Below are 17,494 nucleotides of genomic sequence, written 5' to 3' on the forward strand. Positions count from 1 at the left end.
CCAGAAGTCCATGCATTTATGCAATAGAAACAAATAATGTGGCTTTTTTTTGTTTGTTTGTTTACTTCTTTGGAGAGACCCACTCTGTGTCAGGCATTCATCTGGGCCTTGGGTATGTTGGTGAAATAGAGAGGTGGAGAATGTAGAGAAGGTGACGCTGAAGTTCATGTTGAAGCTTGAAGGAGTTGTAGTCCTTTCTGACTCCAACAGTTCAAGAGCCATGATAAATTGCTCTTCCCACCATCCACGCAGTAGTCAGTAAACCCACATTTACTGAGTGAGCTGCGCTTTTCTTAGTTTTCTACATTCTGAACCACCCTTTGCCGTTAAGAGTGTACGTTTCTGGAGGATTGGCTATAATAATTTTTATTTGTATGTCCCAGGTGTTTTGAACACTAAAGGGCTTTTTGAAAGTGATCATTTTGCATGGATAAGTGGATAAGTGAATAAACATGAATATCACCAGATATTATGTCACTGTGAGTACTTCCTGTTATGCTTGTTAAAAAATAACTATCGTGGAAAGAAATCAGGGTTTAGGTTTAGGGTTAAACAGACCTGATGTCAAGACCCATAGCTGTTTTTATCAGTTTTTCACCATGTCTATTAAAATAATTATATTAAGCTAATAGAGTTGGAAGGATAAAATGGAAAATCATACATAAAACATTAGTTTACCTACTCAAGTGGGTAAGTTCTTCTTCCCTACTTACTTATCTTGGTACAGCAAAAGGCCTGGTTTTAGGATTTATGTTCATCAAAATTGAGCTTTAAAGGAAGTGTGCTTAAAAGGTAAATTTTGGGAAACCCTTTGGGAGACATTTGACCTACTCCAGATAATAATTTTTTTACATTACAATTGATCAATACTTGTTTTCAAAATATAGAACAAGCTTTCTCCTACTTCCCATTGTTGAAAAAAATGACTATTGTCTTTGACATTTGAGGTATGTAATAATAAAATTTATATAAGGTACAAGGCTTGCTTTAGTGAAACGGAATATTTTGACTTTCTATGGATGCTATTTTTCAGTCTCAAATAATAAAAACTTAATTTCCGTTTCTTGACTTTAAATTATAAGCCATTATTTCCTAGTTTTCAGTGGACTGCATACATTTAGAGTTCTGGAAATGTTGTTTCAAATGAGTAGATATTAAGTGTGGTAAATGGCTGTTCTGTGAGCATAGTTTTTTACTATGTAGGACACGTAAATTATTAGATTTAGTCTGAAATGATTGAAAATGTTTCCAAAGTCTTTTAACAATTAAGAGAAAAATGCAAGGCTCTTAGAAGATCTGATTCATTCAGCAAATTTGTATTTTGATTAAAAGAACTATTTGATCCTACACAGTAAATGCGTGGAAAAAAGTTGGCCAGCTATTTGATTCAATGTGGTTGTTAAAGAAGAAAATATGGCTCTTATGAGTGGTTTTAGCCTTGTGGAGCTTTGTGATTGTATTTGTTTACCCATGGTGGAAATCTCCTTATTTAATTGTGGGCAAGAGGCACTTTTATTGGTTTTCCTTACAGTAACTGCTTATTTCAGGAAACGTTAGATTAAAATGCTAGATGCAGATCTCTGGAGTTGATCTTGTAACAGAGCTAAAGCACATTGACCTGATACTTAGACATTTGCAGGAGATGGACAATTTCCTAGAGATCTGGATGCAATTTCTTCTTTTAGTTCTAAAACCGACTTTAACAATGTTTTCTATCCTTGGTAAGGATATGAGCATATACATCAAAATATTTGGTTTGATAAAGTCTCCTCTTCACTTTAGTTTTATGTATATGCATCAACTGAACTACAAAACGTGCCTTAAAAGTAAAAAGCTCAGTCATGTACATGCAGATGAGCCATTCTTATTTGGTATGCTCTCATTAGCTATTATACTATCAACACCATTATTGACATGGTGCCGATCTTGTACTGTTTCCTCTTCTCCCCCGCTTGCTGTGTACTCTTGTTCTTGGGCCACTTGAGCCATACATCTTGTGTTCTAAACCATATGGAGCATGTTTTTGTATGAACTCTCATGATTGAGGACATCTGTCCCAGCCCCTCATTTGCCTTCAGGGGATCTTTGCATCATTTAATGATACAGCTAACAGCCTGTTTTTTTATCATGAATTGGCCATATACAGCTTTACTGGGGATTCCACTGTTTTCATTCCTAAAAAAAACCCATAAGAGTCTATGTTTTATCTTTCTCTTCTTTCTTCTTTCTTGATTTTCTTCTCCTTTCCTTCCCTTTCTTCCTTAATTCTTTTAATACTTTCTGAGGGTCCACCTTGTGCAAGGCAGGACCTGTAATATTCCAGGTTGCAGGTTTTCAATACTATAAAGATTGTCTATAATTTCTAAATGAAATTTGTTTTTCCATTCAATTGCTTGTTTGGGGTGTAACTTCGATGCCCCGAACTATGCGTGTTATTTTTCAGTATATTTTATTATAAGTAATACGATCCCGGTTACATGCTCTTAGATTTTTTCTGAGACATATTCTTAATGACTCTATCTGAAATGTCCATGAACCTCGTAAGTTAACACCACAAAATGTCAATAGATAGTTCGAAACTGAAATTCCACTAATTCTTCCTACTTTAGAGATGTTCATCAGAATTTAGTCATAAGCATAAATGATAGATATTTAACCAAAATGAAATTTTAATCTCTTTTTTTGGGATCCCTGGGTGACTCAGTGGTTTAGTGCCTGCCTTCAGCCCAGGGCGTGATCCTGGAGACCCGGAATCGAGTCCCGTGTCAGGCTCCCTGCATGGAGCCTGCTTCTCCCTCTGCCTGTGTCTCTGCCTCTCTCTCTCTCTGTGTGTGTGTGTGTGTGTGTGTGTGTGTGTGTTTCTCATGAATAAATAAATAAAATCTTAAAAAAAAGAAATTTTAATCTCTTTTAAATGAGTAAGATAGGAAGATATAAATAGGAAGTGCAGTGATATAGCATCAAAGCTCTCATAAACACTAGAAACAGGTATAAAATATGCAAAATTATAAAAACAATTACATTTTTATATTGCTGCTAAGTTTTACTTTGTAATTTGTAAAACACCCACTTTCTTGCTTGATGCAAAAATAAACTTTATCAAAAATTCCCAAACAATGAAAAAAATCTAAGGTAATATAAATTACATTGTAGATTTTTAGTCTCAGTTTTTTTTGTTTGTTTGTTTGTTTACCTCTCATGGGCAAATTATCACTGATCATATTTATTGCTAAATGCAGTGTTCAACTATGTTTACAAATAATTTAAAATTATACAGATAAATATATTTAATCAGTCTCAGTGAAAGCATATTGAAGCATATTTCTAGCGAAATAGAAATACTTCTATTTATTTAATGTTTTAGTGTTTATAGTCACTCTTTATAATGCATAATATTTGATGAACAGAAATATCATTGAATATTAATGGATGTACCCAAAACTGTGTGTGATACGAAGATAAGCAAGATATAGTCTCTACTCTGGGGAAGGAGTCTACTTGTTATTACAAAATTTGAGAGGAAGCTATAATGACAATAATGATACATTTTGTCAAGGTTGTGATTTCTTTTTTTTTTTTTTTGAGATTTTATTTATTTATTTGAGAGAGAGAGAGTATGAGCAGGGGGAGAGGGGGACAAAGAGACAAGCAGACTCCCTGCTGAGTGGGGAGCCTGAGGCAGCAGGGCTGGATCTCAGGACCCCAGGATCATGACCTGAACCAAAGGCAGACACTTAACCCATTGAGCTACCCAATGGGTATACTCTCAAGGGTATAATTCCTTAAATAGGGTGTGTGCAGAAAATGCTACATTTCTGTGCCAATCCATGGTGTAAAGAAATTGATATTCTCATAATGCAAATATGATGCCGTATAATAACTTGTTTTTTTTATGTAACATTATTGAGATATAATATACATACCATGAAATTCATTTATTTAAGTAAATGGCCTACCAATTTCTAGTAAAATTTTTCAGTTGTGCTACCATCACCACTATCCAATTTTAGAACTCCCCAGAAATTTCCCTCACACCTTTTTGCAGTTCCATACTCCCAGTCTCAGCCCAGGCAAGCAGTGATCGATTTTCTGTCTCTATATATTTTTCTTTTCTAGAAATGTCATAAAAATTTAGTAGTACCTAATGTAATCTATAACGTATATAGTGTTGTCAAAATTATTTTTCATGAGTCTTGGCTTCCTTTTTACTATGAAAACTATATTTCAGGTGGCATTTGGAAATGTAGAAGATGCCTTTGATTAAGAAGTTGCCAGGTATCAACCCTAACCCTGTGAGCTTGCTCAAGAAAGCCATCAGCAATCTTTAGAGAAGACATATGTAGAAGTGTAGGTGTGAGGGAAATTTTGACTTTCTTTTTAAAACCCTGGGTGTCCTGCTTTCCTCATAGTACACTATGCAGAAACAATGCCATGCAATGTGATTGCCAATTTTGAAGTTCTCAAATTTTAAAGAATGAAACTTTTATATATTTTGGTTTTAAGTTTTCTGACACAGGGAAGACATACTAATGTTTTATTGACTCCCTTGTGTGGAGCAGCACTCCACAGAAAATATGTCATTTAATCTTTTACCATAATTATGATGTAGATATTATTTCCTCCATTTTATAGATGTGGGAACCTTATGAAAGATCAGACATCTGCCTAGGGGCACAGCTAGTGACAAATGAGATTTAAAAGTATACCTATCCAATTCTATTTATTTATTTATTTATTTATTTATTTATTTATTTATTTTTATTTATGTAAGATTTTATTTATTTATTGATGAGAAACACACAGAGAGAGGCAGAGACACAGGAAGAGGGAGAACCACGCTCCCTGCAGGGAGCCCCATGCGGGGCTCGATCCCAGGACCCCGGGGTCATGCCCTGAGCCAAAGGCAGATGCTCAACCGCTGAGCCCTGCAGGTGTCCATCTAATTCTAAATTTACTGTTTTCGTTTCTCCAAAAATTGAAGTACTTTAATACTATAAACTCATTGGTATGATGGATATCCTTACTGTTGCTGTTTAATGGTTACCTTTCAACATCACTGATCATCAGGGAAACACAAATCAAAGACACAATGAGATATCACCCCACACCTGCCAGGATGGCTAAAATCAACAACACAAGAAACAACAGGTGTTGGTGAGGATGAGGACAAAGGGGAACCATCTTACACTGTTGCTGGGAATGCAAACTGGGGCAGCCACTGTGGAAGGTCCTCAAAAAGTTAAAAATAGAGCTACCCTGTGATCTAGCAATTGCACTGCTAGCTATTTACTCAAAGAATACAAAAGTATTAATTCAAAGGGATACGTCCACCCCAATGCTCACAGCAGCATTATGCACAATAGCCATACTATAGAAGCAGCCCAAGTGTCCGAGGACTGATGAATGGATAAAGAAGATGTGGTGTACACACACACACAATGGAATAGTATGAAGCCGTCTGCAAGAATGAAATCTTGGCATTTGCAAGGACATGGACAGAACTAGAGAGTTTTTCGCTAAGCAAAGTAAGGCAATCAGAGAAAGACAAATACCTTATGACTTCACTCATGTGGAACTTAAGAAACAAAACAATCAAGCAAAGGTAAAAAAGAGAGAGAGGTAAACCAAGAAACAGATTCTTAACTACAGAGAACAAACTGACGGTTGCCAGAGGGGCAGGGGTGGAGGGATGGGTGAGACAGGTGAAGGGGATTAAGGAGGGCACTTGTGATGAGGACTGGGTGTTCTGTAAAAGTGTTGGATGGCTATATTGTACACCTGAAACTAATATTAACTGTATGATAGTGAACTGGAATTTAAATAAAAACTTTAAAAAAAGATTTAAAGCAATGCTCAGCACACAATATAGTTTCAATTATTTGTACTTAGCCGGTCAATGACGACAACAGTCATTAAATACCCATGTACCAAAAACAATGCTAGTGGAATCAAATGAAAGAATAAGAAATGGAATAAACTTCCATGAAGTTTTCATCTGTTCTTAAAAGTCTTCCCTCTTAAATTGCAAGAAATTTCTACTTTAAAAGTTTTCAAATCTACAACACATCTGTTTTTTGCTGACCTCTTTCTCTGCCTTCCCTAAAATGAAGTATGTATCGCTTTGCTATGCCAATTGATGTAACTTCTATTGGGCACGTGGAACATGTTCTTGCTGTTTTTCTTTTTTGTAAGACAGAAAAACTAATAGGAAAGTTAGCTTAACTAGACGACCCCATCCACTACCCAATTATTTAAATATTTTAAAAAGTAACTGCAATTATAATATATTCAAATGCAGCCTGAAAGTCTGTTGCGAAGTAATGCTTTTAGAACAAAGTTTCCAATCTGGTTTACTGGAAATTTTTAGCAATATGTAAAATCCTAATGTGTTTCCATCTGCAAGACTTTCACACACTTTTCATCAGGTACTAGAGAAACACTGAATGTTAATGCCATCAAATTTTGCTGAATTGGTGTACTATACAACTCCTTTCATATTAAAGATTTCACCCACTTAACTTCACCAGAAGCAGTGTTTTCACAATGCATGATAATGACAAAGGCAGAATGGTAAGAAGAGAGAAAAGTGCCATCAGGTTCGGAGTCAAAAAAATAAAAATAAAAAAAATAAAAAAAAACAAGTATTTTTTTTCTATCAATTATCTTTTCCATTTTAGTCAAGAAAAATGAATGTCTTTGCAAAATGCTTTTCAGAATTTACTTAAAGTCTTTATTTCTAACTTAAATCAGAAACCTCACTTGTGAAACTGTGTGTGTGTGTGTGTGTGTGTGTGTGTGTGTCATGGTAGAAAAGACATATATGATGTGTTTGATTTGTTATTTAAAAGTTTGCTGCCAAACATCTGCATCATTAATTGATGCCAGCAGTTGGATAAATGTATTAATAAATAATATTCATAAATTTTGCATCTGGGTGTTCTTGTAAAAGTGTCTTATTGTCTTCATTCTTTTCCTTTGTTTGTTAATAGGAATTTGCAATTGAGTCACGTGACCGTATCATTAATTCTATCATCCGAAACACTTATCAGGATATTGGAAATTGAAAAATGACCATATGCACAGATGTGATGCCAGAGAACAAGGGGGCGTTTCTAAACGCCTTCGAATAACAATGAAAAAACGGAAGTTATTTGTGATCTTAAAAGATGGTTAAGGAAAAAGTGAAACTTGAAACTAAGGAAACAAAAGTTTAGACAAGATAATCCCAACATCAGAGAGAGCATTTGTCATTGTCAGAACTCCAAAGAGCAATAAAGCTTTAATCCATTTCATGGACCCCCGGCCTCATGGTCTAGTAATTCTTATGTCACCAAACCATCATGATCTGTATGAAATTACAGTGTGTCACCACTTCCCATCTGCAGTCTTAATGTTTCCGTCCTTTGATTGCATGACAAGAAAACTCTTGAACCAGAGCACTCCACTTCACAGGAGTTGGATAGAACCAGCTGCTCATAATTTCGGATTTTTATAAGGTCTTTTTAGTTCCCGAATCCCTGTCTGACCTTTGTCCATTTTCCGAATTCTTCTGGAAAAATGTTTGGCTGTCTTTTAGTATCTTAAGCATTTTATAAAATACTGAGAAAGATTTCCAAAGCTACTACCCATAGAATCACTGTCCTGTCCTCTGCCATTGTTTCTTCAACTGCAAGACAGTTATGGAATCTGAGAAGTGCCCATTTTAAATTATATTCACTGGCTTCAAAACAAAACATTTTTTATTTGGCTTCCTTGTCCTCCCAAAGAGGAACATTACTGTCTAGAATTAACAATCACCAAAATTGACATCATAACAGATCGTGTGTGCGTTTATAAATATTTTTTGTTGCAAAGCATCAAGAGGGATTGTTGACTGCTTTTGTTTGGCATGAACAAACTAAGGGGAGTTTAGAAATGTAATTGATGGAAAAATAAATTTCAAATCATACATAAATCTTTAAAGTTCTTTGTGCCCACTATTTCTATTCCCTGGGAATACAAACTTCTGCAAAGCTCTGTGATAGCCTTAAGGATGGTCAAATATGTGGCACGATTTACTGTTTAATTAAAAACAGAACTGATCTTGACAATTGTTTGTGATAAGAGTTGTACAGATTATGCTTCATCTAGTATCTTTCTGTGATATCTAGACATTTTTGTGAACTAAGTGCTTTAGAAATGAAATCAAGGTTATTAGGAAATTTCTACTTGAAAAGAAAAATTGAACTCTTAGCATCATGTATCTGCGCTGCTGGTAAATAGGTGGCTTTACATGCCATTTTGTGATTTTGCTTCTTTTTGCTGCAAAAAATAGTAGTTACTGCACCAATTCTCGTTGCAGTTGATTTGTTTCCAAAGATCACAATGAATGTGCATTGCTAAAATGTATTCCTACAAATTATGTGCATTTAAAGGAAAACAGAGGGCTCCTGGATTGGGGCGGGGGAAAGATGCAGGTTTACACAAAGCGGTCTGCTTTGGAAAAAGCAGTAGTGGTATTGTGACTAATTAAGTTTGGAAAATGTTATACGCTCTATGCCTGTTATTGGTGAACCTCTATGCTTTTCTTTGTTAAAGCCTCTAGAGAGTGCAGCGCCAAAACATCTGTTTAACTGTGCTTGTTCTACATCATTCAAATTTATTTGACCACAGAAAGCTTTTAACTAGGTATCTGTTTTGCAGAACATATGCTAGAAAATGCTGTTCCGTGTTGTACTGAATCACAACGTTTTGTGCTGACATGATGGTCAAAGGCTGACGTGGATTTTTAGATTTGTTTTGTGCGACTTTTTAAGTCGGGAGATTTTGTAGCAAAACATAGAAGGTGCCCTGATTATCACTGTGCAAACGGCTGTCTTTCCGGGGTGCCGTGTGTGCCTCTTCCAGAGAGCTATTGATTCGGCAGGTTCTTGCCTATTTTTCCTTTAATCATACCCAAGTATAAAGGAAATTCAGATTTCTTAGAAGTAGCTTAATCCTTGAGGATAGAATTAAATACATACATTTCCAGGACTCAGCTGGCGGACGACACATTTTTTATTTCACCATCTCTAAATCGACCTAGTGTTAAATGTGCCCATTTACGGTCCTCAGGTGTTCCCACAGGGCCTCCTCTGGAAGGACCTGGATGATCTCAGACTTGGTTGCTCTCAAGAGACGCTTCTTAGCTTCCTCCTGGCTTCCCAGGTATGGAGCCACCCTGCCAACAGCCTGGAACAAACGTAAGGTCTCAGCTGATGGGAATGTAAAATCATTCAAAATAATTGAAAATAACTCTCTTCGGGTAGAGGGCTGCTCAGTTTTCCTCGGAGCGAGTCACTGTATTCCCAAATACCGCCCCGAGGCGGTGGGGCCAGGGCGGCCCAGCGGAGCCTGCTCGCGAGGCTCGGGGACACGCAGCACCGGGCCCCGCGCAGGGTGACCTCTGGCCCCCTCTCGCCCCCTCCTACCTCCTCCGACCCCCTCCGACCCCCTCCGACCTCCCTCCGACCTACTCCGACCCCCTCTGACCCCCTCCGACCTCCCTCCGACCCCCTCCGACTCCCTCTGACCTCCTCCGACCTCCCTTCGACCCCCTCCGACCTCCCTCCGACCCCCTCCGACCCCCTCCGACCTCCCTCCGACTCCCTCTGACCTCCTCCGACCTCCCTTCGACCCCCTCCGACCTCCCTCCGACCCCCTCCGACCCCCTCCGACCTCCCTCCGACCCCCTCCGACCTCCTCCGACCCCCTCCGACCTCCCTCCGACCCCCTCCGACCTCCCTCCGACCTCCTCCGACCCCCTCCGACCTCCCTCCGACCCCCTCTGACCTCCTCCGACCCCCTCTGACCTCCTCCGACCTCCCTCCGACCCCCTCCGACCTCCCCCGACCTCCCTCCGACTCCCTCCGACCCCCTCTGACCTCCGACCCCCTCCGACCTCTTCCGACCTCCCTCCGACCCCCTCCGACCTCCCTCCGACCCCCTCCGACCTCCTCCGACCTCCCTTCGACCCCCTCCGACCTCCCTCCGACCTCCTCCGACCCCCTCTGACCTCCGACCTCCCTCCGACCTCTTCCGACCTCCCTCCGACCTCCCTCCGACCCCCTCCGACCTCCTCCGACCTCCCTCCGACCTCCCTCCGACCTCCTCTGACCTCCTCCGACCCCCTCCGACCTCCTCCGACCTCCCTCCGACCCCCTCCGACTCCCGCTGACCTCCTCCGACCTCCCTCCGACCCCCTCCGACCTCCCTCCGACCCCCTCCGACCTCCCTCCGACCCCCTCCGACCTCCTCCGACCCCCTCCGACCTCCCTCCGACCCCCTCCGACCTCCCTCCGACCTCCTCCGACCCCCTCCGACCTCCCTCCGACCCCCTCTGACCTCCTCCGACCCCCTCCGACCTCCCCCGACCTCCCTCCGACCTCCCTCCGACCTCCTCTGACCTCCTCCGACCCCCTCCGACCTCCTCCGACCTCCCTCCGACCCCCTCCGACTCCCGCTGACCTCCTCCGACCTCCCTCCGACCCCCTCCGACCTCCCTCCGACCCCCTCCGACCTCCCTCCGACCCCCTCCGACCTCCTCCGACCCCCTCCGACCTCCCTCCGACCCCCTCCGACCTCCCTCCGACCTCCTCCGACCCCCTCCGACCTCCCTCCGACCCCCTCTGACCTCCTCCGACCCCCTCTGACCTCCTCCGACCTCCCTCCGACCCCCTCCGACCTCCCCCGACCTCCCTCCGACCCCCTCCGACCCTCTCTGACCTCCGACCCCCTCCGACCTCTTCCGACCTCCCTCCGACCTCCCTCCGACCCCCTCCGACCTCCTCCGACCTCCCTTCGACCCCCTCCGACCTCCCTCCGACCTCCTCCGACCTCCCTCCGACCCCCTCCGACCCCCTCTGACCTCCGACCTCCCTCCGACCTCTTCCGACCTCCCTCCGACCCCCTCCGACCTCCCTCCGACCCCCTCCGACCTCCTCCGACCTCCCTCCGACCTCCTCTGACCTCCTCCGACCCCCTCTGACCTCCTCCGACCCCCTCTGACCCCCTCTGACCTCCGACCTCCCTCCAACCCCCTCTGACCTCCTCAAACCCCCTCTCCCCCCTCCGCCCACCCCCGACCTCCGTGGCAGGGACACCCGCCCCCCGTCCTGCGCGGCCCCGAGTGGGTCCAACGGGCGCGGGGGGGCTCGGTCCCCAGCAGGCCGCACCGACTGTGGGCGCCCAACCGTGGGTGGCGGTGGGGGCCTGGCCCAGGCCACGGGGCGCCGTGGGGCGGGCGGAGCGCGGGCCCCGCGGGGCTGCGAGGGAGGCGGCGACCGGGACCGACGCTCGGGGGGCGCCTGACCCCAGGGCTCGGCGGCGAGCGCAGGTGGCGCGGGAGCTGCCTCTCTAAGCGACAGGTGACTGTGGCCCTATAAAGTTGAGATAGGTGTCATCTGGTCACAGCGTCTGGGGGCGGCGAGGCGGGGGGGGGGGGAGGCGCCGGGGCCACGCGGAGCGCCCGCGGGCAGGCCGGGGCCGCCCCTTGCCGCCACGCCCCTTGACACGCCCCTTGACACGCCCCTTGCCGCCCCGCCCCTTGCCGCCCCGCCCCTTGCCGCCCCGCCCCTTGCCGCCCCGCCCCTTGCCGCCACGCCCCTTGCCGCCACGCCCCTTGCCGCCCCGCCCCTTGCCGCCACGCCCCTTGCCGCCCCGCCCCTTGCCGCCACGCCCCTTGCCACGCCCCTTGCCACGCCCCTTGCCACGCCCGCCCCTTGCCGCCACGCCCGCCCCTTGCCACGCCCCTTGCCGTGCCCGCCCCGCCCCTTGCCCCGCCCGCCCCTTGCCGCGCCCCGCCCACGGCGGCCGCCGTCTGCTCCGCGCGGTGTGCGGCGCCCTCGGGCAGCGGCTCGGCTGCGGCGAGCTCCGGAGAAGACTGTGACTCCGGACCGAGGAAGATCTGTCCTCGTGCCAGGAAGAGAGAAAGCGTCTAATGGCGGTTTGGTTCCACGTGTAGAATCTCTCAGAAATCCCTCGGCCTCGCGCCCCGTGTGACGGCCGCCGCCTTCCTGGGCGCCGCCTTCGGGGCCTCGGGGCCGCCGCCGCCTTCCTGGGCGCCCGTTCGCGGACCCCCGGGGCCGGGCGAGCGGCGCCTCGATGGACGGTTCTGCGGGGGAGCAGGGCCCGCGGGCGGGGCCGAAACTGGATTCTCAAGCGGCACCAAGCCCGGCGCCAGTCAGTCCCGTGCGAGCTTGCGGAGGGACAGCCGGGAAGCTGCGCGTGGACGCAGGTGCTTCCCCTGCCGCTGTCACCTCCCATCGGGGGACGTCGGGGACTCGTCGTCTCTGAGCAAGACCGCGGGATGAGGCGTTTGTCACTTTGTCGCGGAGCAAGATTGACCTTCCCAGGACCTTTGAAGTCCACCGACTATGATGCTCGCGTGAAAGAGAGAACACGTCTCGGGCCCGGAAGCCTGAGAACGGCCTCGGGTACGACATTCCTGAAGCACCTTCTAGGCCACCACCTCCACTCGCTCCTACCAGAAGTGAACATTTCTTGGGTTTCTAGAGCTAGAACCTCAGATCCGAGAAGCACTTGATACAACTGCGCAGACCTTGCGTCTGGGGAGTTTCACGGGACACACCCGAGCGCTGAGAACTCAAGTGACGTCTCCATTGCCTGGAGGAGAATTACCTCGGAGGCCCGAGAAACAGGTTCTCGGTAGCGGAGCTTTGTTTTGCCCAGACGTAAAATGCAGAGGGCCTCCCGAGGGCACCGCATGACGTCGGCGTGCGTCTGAGGTGGAGAGGATATTTGGTCAAAACGCTCCGAGGCGGGATCCCTGGGTGGCGCAGCGGTTCGGCGCCTGCCTTTGGCCCGGGGCGCGATCCTGGAGACCCGGGATCGAGTCCCGCGTCGGGCTCCCGTGCGTGCATGGAGCCTGCTTCTCCCTCTGCCTGTGTCTCTGCCTCTCTCTCTCTCTCTGTGACTATCGTAAATAAATAAAAATTAAAAAAAAAAACGCTCCGAGTCTAGAAGTACGCTTTCATGGCCTCGCCAGTGTTCATCGCGTAAAAGAGGCGCAGACATTCCTTAGGGTTCGTAGACACACACCAACAGAACGAATTTTCTCCTAGCGTGGACTACGTGAAATTAGGTGAATGTTGGTTTCTGTGTGTGTTTCTTCCTTCTACCCTGCAGCTGTTCCTAGGACGAGGCTGCCTCTGAAATGGAAATATGGATGCCTACCGAAAGCCGTGCTACATGCTGCTGTTGGCTGGTGTGTCCCAGAGGATGTTCTGAAAGAGGGTTCTCAAGCCCCCAAATTCTTATTTCGGTACGGTCTTTCATCTGTTGTATTTTTGCAGTTGAAAACAGAAGAGTCAAAAAAAAAAAAAAAAAAGAAAAAGAGAAGAAAACAGAAGAGTTTGTTGCTCGTCTAATCCAAGATGATGCATTACACTGAACTGGAGAAATCCGCACAATGACAGGGATACAATGAGAGAACAGACTTCCATTTAATAATTGAGTGATACCACATGTAGAATCCTGAATGTTTACAGAACTGTGTGGGTGGGTTTGTGGAGTCAGGCTTTTCCCTGGATTTGGAGACCTGTTTACAGCTGCACTCAAGTAGAAAGGGGAATATCACTGGGCTTGATCAAAATCTCATTTGGGAAAGGATGACCAATTTGGATGGACTTTTAATCTTCAATTTAAAAACAGTATTAGCATAGAGTTTATTTTTCCTGATTCTTCATTGAAAGTTGGATTAATCGTTGTGTTGCCATTTTGTACTGCAGCTCTATGTTCTTTGTGAATAAACATGCATTTTATTGTATTTTAATGTATTAAGGGATTTATGTTGAGTTTTTAAGAATATAAGAGAAGAATTAGGCAAGAAAAACAATGATCAAGTTATCTTGGAAAACATAAAATGGTCATACAACTCATGTCTCATAGGTGATAACCAATGAATTTAGCTTTGATTCTCCTTAGGCCTCAAGCACATGGCTCCCTGATCGAAAGGAGCTGGAGTTGGACATCTGGTTCATCCCTACCAACCTCAGAAGAGGGGTCTCATAAAATTGCTTGGGGAGGCTATATGACAGGATCTTCATGCTGGCTCAGGAGGTGTTTGCCAGTTGCTTTTTAAATATGAAATACTGTAAAGGAAATTGTTAGAAATGACCATGAATTCATAGTGTATACTCTTACATAATCACACAGTCCTCATACTTGTTTTTATGGGCCTCAGACTTATGAGAATATTTTTAAGGACTTCCAAAGAAGAGGATTCCAGCTTCCATAAGCAATTTATTTTACCCTGCAACCATGCTGAAGTACACGTTCGTCTTTAAAGACTGCCGTCCAGTCTGCCATGTTGATTGTAATAACTCCGAGAGATGTAATCTGAGTGATGATAGGGAAACATTTATCCATACCTCTGTAAATATTGATGACTTTGCACATTATTTTGATGTCTTATTTACTTTCAGCTACCCAAGCTAAATCATGTTTGTCACTTTGGAATCTTAGTTTAAAACTTTTTTTCAACTAAAAGTCTAATAATGAATACACTCTTTCTAATACAAAATTTAAAACTGTCCGTGTAAAGTTGATATCTACTTTCATCATCACTCCCAATCTCCCCAAAGCAGCCGACTGTTACTGGTTTGGTCTGTAATCTTGTAGGGCAACAAAATGGCATTGTCAACCAACCTACTGGAGGTACAAAAATGCTAATTTTATTCATGTAGTCTTCTACGAGTATTGATCAACATCTTGTCATAATCCTAATTTTTGTAATCTCCACTCACCTATATTGGGGTCTTAGAAAAATGCCATAATATTAAAGTAAGGGGTCTACATTATGCTTTCTAAATGTATGTATCAGCTTTGCACAGTGACAGCATGATAGCCAACGAGGTTTATCTGAGACACGATTATTGCTGATTGAAAACTTTTAAAAATACTTAACTGCATTTACGGGTTAATGTTGAGTCATTAATTTTGAGTTTAATATCTTTTCCCTTAGAGATCCCTTTCCACTGTTCTAGCATTATCACACAGGACATGAAAAAAGAGATGACTAACTTAGCAACTTATCCTTTCTCTTCTACGCTTTTTGTTAGATTCTGAGATAAATTTCATTCCTGTATGTGCTTAGTTTCCATTGCACTGACAAGATGACTTATACTTAAGATATATGAATTAGATAGCTAGTTTATATAAAGTACATTCTTTAAAAGAGAAGATAAACAGAAATAAGGCTCACAGTAGGGAATTACTAACTATACTGTCAAATCACTTTCTTCTCTTCTGGAAAAGGAAACACAAGAACATTCATTTAATACTTACCTCCTGAAAAAATTCGCAAACTTAGTAAAATGTTTATTCAAGATCTTTTATTATCTTTTATTAAATAGTGGCTTATTTTAACTACTATATCTGTCCTCAGTTCAACTACCATGCAAGGAACTCTCAAAGAGGCTTCCATTTTATCCCAGTGGGATATAGAAGAGATTCTTGCTGTCCGCTCCAAAAAAGATTGTAAGGGAAAGAGAATTAAACTAGGAGCCCAAACACCTGATTATCAGACTCTTTATCATAAATGTTGTGAGACTTTGGGCAAGCTGCATTTTAATCTCTGTGAATATTGCTTCTATGTAAAGTGAGGGGGGTTGAAATAGATATCTTCAAGGTTCACTCATATCTAGAATTCTATGATATTATGCTGATTAGAAACATAGTACTTAAGTGTTCCTTGATAGATAGCTTAAAACTGGAAGTTTTACTTTCATCCTAGAAACACATTTGATGTTGAAATTAGCTGATTTATTTTGAAAGAGCTTAGCTTTGATCTAATGCATAGATTCAGAACACCATGATGTGCTTTAAACACAATTTAAACATAAAGTGACAGTCAGAAGAGAGAATTACTGTTAGGTCCAGTTTGTTAAAAAGAGCTTATATTGCAATTTATTCTTAATTATCCTGAAGTTCAAGTAAAATCCTCATAAAATATGGATTACTGTTTGCTTGTTTGCTTGCTTTATTTGAAAGAGACTTTACATAGAATTTTAACTAATAATTGTAATAGAGTACAAGTAAAACTTCAAGCTTTAATTTATCACAAATATATGCTTTGAAATATTTATTGTAACAACTCATTAAACATATTTAAATGATTTAAAACTAAGTTTTAAATTTTTGGTTTGTTATAATTATGACTGGATAAAAAATAATCTGAAGTTTTCTTTAAAATTATGATGGAAATCAGTATAAATGCAAACAAAGGTCACTGACAAAAATTGGACTCATTTTCATTATAGATTACATTTATACATTTTATCTGCATCGTGGTAATAAACTTCCCATTGATTTGTATTTTATTTATTTATTTTTAAAGCTTTTATTTGCTTATTTGAGAGAGACAGCAGAGCAAGAACAAGCAAGAGAGAAAGCGAGCACACAGTGGTGAGGAGGAACAAGCAGTAGAGGGGTCAGCAGACTCCCTGCTCAGCAGAGAGCCCAATGCAAGGCTAGATCCCAGGACCCCGGGATCATGACCTGAACCAAAGGCAGATCCTTAACTGACTGAACCACCCAGGTGCTCCCCACTGACTTATATTTTAATTTATTTTTTTCCTTTCATTACATTTTTATAGATGTTGTATACAAATTATTTATAGCTCATAAGTAACTGTAGTCAAAGTAAAGAAAAAAAGGAACATGCCCCAAAACTGCTTGAAAACATTGATTCTAAATTTTAGAATTAAAAAAAAAAAAAACTGTTTAAAATCTTGCTTCCAAGACCCAGATCAGATACGTTCAATATAAGGTCTATGTGAAGTTTTAAAAAATGAAATGCAAGAAGCAAATATTAATAAACTTAACAAAGATTAAAAATGAAATATACATATATTACCAGCTTTCTGAGTTTTACTTTGATCTAGTTTAGGGCCTTTAAAGAAGAATTCATTAAAATATTTATTGAATAAATTGGGGATAGTATCCTCTTTTCTCTATTTTTCTCTTTTCATTTATTGTTTTCTTCATTAACAATACAGAATATTTTAAGAAATTGTTGTGACAAGGAATATATAATTGTTTTTCTGCCTCCAAGGTGCTTAAGCTTCACTTGGAAATTCAATGCTTACAGAAGGAGGAGGAGGAAGATGAAGATGAAAGAGAAGAAATAAAAACAAGAGGATAAGAAGAAGGAGAAGGAGGAAGAAGAAGAGAAAGAGAAAAGGAGAAGAAGAAGAAAGAGAAGGAGAGGGTGGTAGAAGAAAAGGAGGAAGAAGAAGAGGAGACAAGGTGAAGGAGGAGGAAAAGAGGGAGAAGAAGGAGAAGGAGGAGAAGAAGAGGAAGAAGAACTAGAAGAATAAGAAGAAGGGGAAGGGGAAGAAGAAAAAGGATGGGTGGAGGAGGGAAGAGGGAAGAGGGGAAGGAGAAAGGGGAGGGGAAGAAGGAGGAGAAAAAGAATGATATTAATTAGTGGTAAGTGACAAATTGAATTTTAAAG

General features: G+C 43.1%; 1 pseudogene; it reads left to right on the forward strand.

The window, feature by feature from the left end:
• Positions 1-14,858: 14,858 nt before the first annotated feature.
• Positions 14,859-14,991, forward strand: LOC129521149 (U4 spliceosomal RNA; annotated as a pseudogene).
• The last annotated feature ends 2,503 nt before the right edge of the window (positions 14,992-17,494 follow it).

This window comes from Nyctereutes procyonoides, unplaced genomic scaffold (assembly GCF_905146905.1).
Source record: "Nyctereutes procyonoides isolate TBG_1078 unplaced genomic scaffold, NYPRO_anot_genome, whole genome shotgun sequence".
Classification (NCBI taxonomy): Eukaryota; Metazoa; Chordata; class Mammalia; order Carnivora; family Canidae; genus Nyctereutes; species Nyctereutes procyonoides.